The sequence below is a fragment of the Uranotaenia lowii genome, chromosome 2, assembly GCF_029784155.1.
Source record: "Uranotaenia lowii strain MFRU-FL chromosome 2, ASM2978415v1, whole genome shotgun sequence".
NCBI classification, from domain to species: domain Eukaryota; kingdom Metazoa; phylum Arthropoda; class Insecta; order Diptera; family Culicidae; genus Uranotaenia; species Uranotaenia lowii.
Window position 1 is genome coordinate 101174390 of NC_073692.1, and position 5954 is coordinate 101180343.

General features: G+C 36.7%; 2 long non-coding RNA genes across 5 annotated transcripts; one reads left to right on the forward strand and one right to left on the reverse strand.

Moving 5' to 3' along the window:
- Window positions 1-282: 282 nt before the first annotated feature.
- LOC129747770 (uncharacterized) lies at window positions 283-2628 on the reverse strand. Of its 3 annotated transcripts, XR_008737575.1 has the most exons (7): window positions 2330-2628; window positions 2252-2299; window positions 1913-2192; window positions 1649-1849; window positions 1095-1589; window positions 554-868; window positions 283-490 (listed from the first exon to the last, which is right to left on the reverse strand). It is a non-coding gene; the product is annotated as an uncharacterized LOC129747770 (long non-coding RNA). The 3 variants fall into 3 exon arrangements; XR_008737574.1 differs by having other exon boundaries at window positions 2252-2628; XR_008737573.1 differs by having other exon boundaries at window positions 1913-2628.
- A 478-nt stretch (window positions 2629-3106) lies between these two features.
- LOC129750043 (uncharacterized) lies at window positions 3107-4067 on the forward strand. 2 transcript variants are annotated; one of them, XR_008738266.1, is made up of 5 exons: window positions 3107-3284; window positions 3348-3430; window positions 3495-3618; window positions 3679-3759; window positions 3817-4067. It is a non-coding gene; the product is annotated as an uncharacterized LOC129750043 (long non-coding RNA). The 2 variants fall into 2 exon arrangements; XR_008738265.1 differs by having other exon boundaries at window positions 3107-3430.
- Window positions 4068-5954: the final 1887 nt, after the last annotated feature.

The window sequence follows — 5954 nt, forward strand, 5'->3', positions numbered from 1 at the left end:
GCGCGACGAGGAAGAAAGCCATCCACACTGAACAAAATCGGGCTATAAACTGTATTAGGAATTCTAGTATTTTTGCACTACTAGAAAATCCAATACTTTTTATAAGTGAGCGAAAAATTTTGCGCATATAGTTTAGCGGTTCGATAAATTTTATAGGAATTTCCAGTGAAAGTAATTTCATCGTAATTTGATAAAAATGATTATTCTAAACAATAAAATGAATGTATTTAATTCTACTTTCGATTTTAAATTGATTTGTTATGAAAAATGAAACATCTGGGCTTGAAGCATTATAATATTTTATTAATCACTTAAGTGCTCAAATTAGGAAATGACACTTCGGGGGTGGTTGTTCCGTTTTCATTGTAAGTTCCCTATCCTATATTATCCAACGTTGTTGACGATGCCATCCACCGTTCCACCGACTTTAGCATAAGACCAGGATCGCAAAATAGGATTGAAATCTGAATCATCATCCAGGTTACTCTACCTGTAAAAATGAAACGAATTTTAAATTTTTTTTAATGAAAATATTTTGGAAACACATTTTTACCTCAAATTTGCGTATCCATCAAGTTCCTTTTGTAAAATCTTTGTATTGTAGTTTAATGTACTTTGATAGAATCTCGCACCAAGCGAAATATTAGACCAGCCGACGAATTCTTGATTCCGAAGAAACGGTCTTAAGACGTCAGACCTCCTATCGATGGTAAAATTTTTGATGGGCTTTGGTAGCTTACTGGCACTGATTACCGATCAGTTGTTGGTGTGGATCGATGTGAACTTGGCTCAAAAAGTTTGTTCGCAACTGTAGCATCAGTGGCCAGCACTTCTTTGGAAGTGGTCTTACTGAACAGGATCGTCACTTCTGTAAAAAAAAAGTTTATTTAAATCTTCAAAATCATTCGGCAAAAAAAATTATATGTCAACAAATAATATTTTTCCTTAATTAAATTAGAATCAAAGTTTTGCAGAATTTTAGTACCATTTTTAGTTTTTATTTTTTAAGTAGGTAAATCACCAAATTGAAAAAAAAATCAAATTAAAACTTTGAAATTAAAACTTGACTTTAATTGGACCCTTCGTTCACTCACCTGAAAAATGGATTCTTCCGTTTCTGACCTCCGACAAATGGATCTTGACCGGGCTTACGCAGTCCCGAACCATTGGTCCGGGAATCCGGTGACGTCGATTGCCGCTGAAGCCGTGCCTGCAGAGCCTTCTGTTCCTGTTTGAGCCGCAGAATTTTGTCCGAGTAACTATCCAAAAAAATGTAACGGCTGCTTGAGCCACTTCCGCTGCCGGGTGCTCTTCTGCCGTGGGAGAAGAAAAATCAAGTACTTGTAGCTATAGGCTCTTCCAGCGATAAGCGGGTAGTAATGAGAGAGAATGCTTCCAGCGAATGTATGATGTTGGATTTGGTGATGCTTCTGATCGGTAGCGGCTGTTGTCTGTGGTCGCAATCGTGGACGAGTTTTCATCCGTCAGAGTAATGTTTACTTTTGCTGCTGTTGATGAAGTGGTGCTGATTGTTCCAGCCCAGTGTTCACCTTGTTTGGCGCCGGAAATGCTCTGGTGTTTGTACGGGACTGTAGGAGGGTACAAAAAAGATGCAATTTTTCGCTGAACAAAACCGTTTTCTACTTACCTTTACCGGTCAATGCTCGGGCTAGTGGTGGTGTTGGTGATACGATCAGTGACGGCTGTTGGATGTTTTCTTATGCCAGAGTCCACTGCTGCGGCTTTTGATGTGGCGACTTATTCTTTGTTCTTGTTTTTGATTCGTTTCGATCCGAATTCGGAATATTTTCTTCTTCAGTTGCTAAATTTTGTGTGAAGAGATCCGGCACTGTTTAAAAGTAAAAACATATTAGGGAACTGGAGAGAAATTAAAATAAAATTGTATACTTACAGCAGGGAAACCAAGCGGAATACTCTTTACATAATGCTAGCTGGATTCCGGTCATTAGCACAATTCTCCAGCCTTCGGGATGTTATGACTGGTTGTGTGGTCGCAATGATGATTGAGGAACTGGACGAGTGATGTTTTTTTTCCGCCAAAGTATTGCTCCTGCTGTTGATGATGTGAATGTATGGTCGTTTCTGCCCAGTTTTCACCTCGTTCGGCGCTGGAACTGTTCCGGTGTTTGTCCGGCCGGGTGGGTGAAGTTTTTTTTCGCATCTACTGCGAGCTGTACGGGGGGTAGAAAAAATTAAAATTATCGCTAAACAAAACAGATTTTCAACTTACCTTCATCGCTAGCGATGTTTTCGGCCTCGGTGCGTACAGTTTGCAGTACTTTTTTGGCCATTTTACGGGTTTTCTTACCAAATTCACATAACAATCGAGTCGGTGCGAATTGTTAGTTAGTTTATTAGATATGCAAAATGTAAATTCCATATAAAAATAAATATTTGAAAATTAATAGATTTTCTAATACATTTGATTAGGATTATTAGGCTCATGGAATTCATTAGATTTTCCTATACTTTTTAGTATGTTTTTCATCAATAAAATACACTTCCAGAATTTATTGATTTTTCTAATAACTTGTACAGAATAAATCATTACTTTGTATTTGAGCGATTAACTTTAAAAAATATTGAAACGACCTAGTAGATTTTATTTCCAGATTTGGTTCAGTGCAGAGGATTCAGAACAAGGTTCTGAAAATGATTTTGCGGCTTCCACCTTGGCACAGCACCGAAGATCTTCATCGGATTGCAGGCATAGAATCTATCGGAGAGATGGCCAACAACATCATCTCCAACTTCAGAGGCAAATCGATGCAGTCTGCCATCGCAGAGATTCGTTCTCTTTACAATTAAGTAGTTTTTAGGATTTAGGATTAAGTTTATACATTTTTTTTTTTGCTCAACAGGATATTCTCCTATAAATCAAATTATTTATTGCTTAAGCAAATTTAAATCAAATAAACAATGTTTAAAATTAACTGTATCAAAAAGTTGAACTGATCATAATTGATCTGAACACTTTAATTTAACTTTAATAATGTAACTTAAATGTAATGATTAAAAGACTAATAAAGACATATTTAAAAAAAAAAAAAAAAAAGCACATTTAGTTTGCCCGAAGTGCAATTGATCGGGAATCTACATCGAGGTTATACGCCAATTGAAGGTAATCAAATACGAAGTCGTGTTGACCCTAGTACAAAAGGTTTAATTTCCCTTCAAAAAGGCACTTTGAACGAATTCGTCATCGTTGGTTTTACATAGTCGCGCGAGGTGCCTGACCGAGCTCACTCCTCCAAAACAACGAGGTAAAACGATTTATTCCCAATCATTGAATTCGTCAATCTAACATTATTATGCCTTCATCCAAGCTTCGACTCGATCAGCACCCCAAAAACTGCAAGGAAGTAGATCCTGCGACAAAACGATCACGAGCATCACAACAGCGAGAAAGGTAAAAACGAAAGTTCATTCTTCAAAATTAAAGTCGTCAAAACTAACGTCACCATCCATCCAAGGTTCAATTCGATCAGCACGATCAGTATCCTCATCTCCAGGAAGGAGATTAAGATTGCAGCCAGGCACACATCTCGTTAGCACCAGACGACAGCCAGTGGATCTGAAAATCATACACATCGAAAGGTAACAATGTGCGTTGAGTTTTATTGGAACAGATTCCTAAAAGCAAATTTTCTAATATAGAAGTGCATCTCGACTAAAAGACGTGCGATCGCTGCGTTCCCGACTAGGAGCACCACTACGTCGACAAAGCCCTCCTGAGAGGTAGGACGTGATCAATTCATTCATTTTGATGCTTACTGACAAATTGTTTGCCTGCAGGGCTTTTGTTTAGGTGCCGTTTGGTGGAAACAAGCCGCCACACTATTTGGATAGCTGTAAGGCGCAATTGTAGTTCCAAGGAGAGAGGGTTCGATCCAAAAACATCTCCCACTCTAGTGTTTTCGTGATATCAGCATACGCCGACTGTCCAGTCCAGCGTGTGCGATCGTACTAGAAGAGAGGTCGGACTCACTCCCACCCAGTGATGCCACATTTCAATCGGTATTTTTGAACCCAAAAAAATCTTTTTTCGGTATGGAAATCCGAAAAATCGGTATGAAAATCGGTATTTTAAGGTGATTAAAAAAATTTTCTTCTGAATTCTGAAGTCTGCTATTTAATACTATAATAATAAATGCCTTATAGTATTTTGTGTGCTCGTTTTTTTTTTGTTTTTATACATTTTTATTCGTTTTTAGAAGTTCTAAAAGGTTTTTACTGTTCTTTTTTCTCTGTTATTATTTCTGGAAAAATTTTATAAACTTTGGATTTTCATAATTACTGCATTGATGCTAAAAAGGTTAAGTGCATAAAATCAAATGTCGAGAAAAAAACGTTTTTGGCAATTTTCAATACGTTTTAAAATAATTTGTATTTTTCTTCCGAATATAAAGGTATGAAAATAAATTTCTAAAAATCTGAAGAAATCACGAAATATAGTTTGAAACATGAAAATCGTTCCGTATTATTAACTCATGGATCATTTGCTCTTATACTCTTTTGGCTCTGTGGGTAATTTGATAATTTCAAAAAATCGCATACTGAAAGTTTTTGTGGAATTCACTACAAAAAAAAAAAATCTTGAAGCTTCCTTGTAATATTCTCAATGACAATATTTCTTCATGTTATCGATTAACACATGATTCCTTATAGGTGTAATCCTTATAGATTGTTCTTTACAATTTTTTTATGTTTCCAAAATTCTGAACTTCTGAACTCATACATATTCAACCTCATTAGATTAATTCCCGCTGGCTATCTTGGCGCAATTATGAATATCATAGAGTATGTTATACAAAACGAGAGTTTTCCAACATTCTTAATGGAAAAATTAGTGGACGGATAGTGGAAAATTTAATCGTAGACTTATCTTTTAAAATTCAATTATCATAAACAACATGCTTCTTTCCTTTAAAATTTGAGGGTTTCGATTGAAATATTGAAAAACGTGCACTTATCATAAAAGCTTCAACTGTTTCTTACTTAGCTAACGCCAAATAATATAATTTGGTCGTCTTCAATTTAACAGAAACCCAATATTTTCTATAGTCTTGCTTACACTGATATTTATTTTACTTTTTGTATCAAAATTCTCAAAAATCGGTATGAAATCGGTATGTTTTGCCAAAAATCGGTATTCGGTATATACCGATTCTTGGATAAAAATTTGCTCAAAAATCGGTATGAATACCGAAAAATCGGTAGGTGTGGCATCTATGCTCCCACCACAACTGAGAGCAGAAAGCATAGCAGCAGGCAACCAGAAATAATCCAATTGGAATTGGATCTGTGTGATCGGGGGAATCCAGCTGATGAGGACGTCGCATGCAAACAGCTGCTGTATGAAAGAAGTACTAGCTTAAGGAATTGCATGTGTGCTAGTGTGAAAACGAGGCAGCTGATATCGTACCGTTCGCCAAGCCCGGTCGCGCATGCAATCCGATCGAGGGCGATACGATAAGGAAGTAGCAGAAGGCAGCAGTGCATGAGTGTGGATAGCACATTGGAACAGCTGATTGCGGAGGAATTCCGGGGCCCCGACGAGAGGCGTACTAAGGAGAAGAAAAGGCATGTCATAGTTTTAAGAACATTTAGATCTAAGTCAAAATTATGTTGGGAAATTTTATATCTTACTTTCGATTCTATGTAAGAATATAAAGAGCATGATTTCAAATATTGATATGAGCTTATTTTAAAATCTTTATTGCACCACATTCTTGGATTGCAATTTTGAGAGAATTGGGAGGTGTGAAATACACCACAGAATTATCGTCGTTTCAAGAGCTGGTCGTTGAAGTCAATCATTGATTGCAATTGAGTTCAGATATATGCGGAACCGTCACACTTAGTGCTATCCTATTTTTATAAAAAAATTGTAGTTGTTTTTCTAAAAAAACAAGAGCAGCATTGGATTCCTT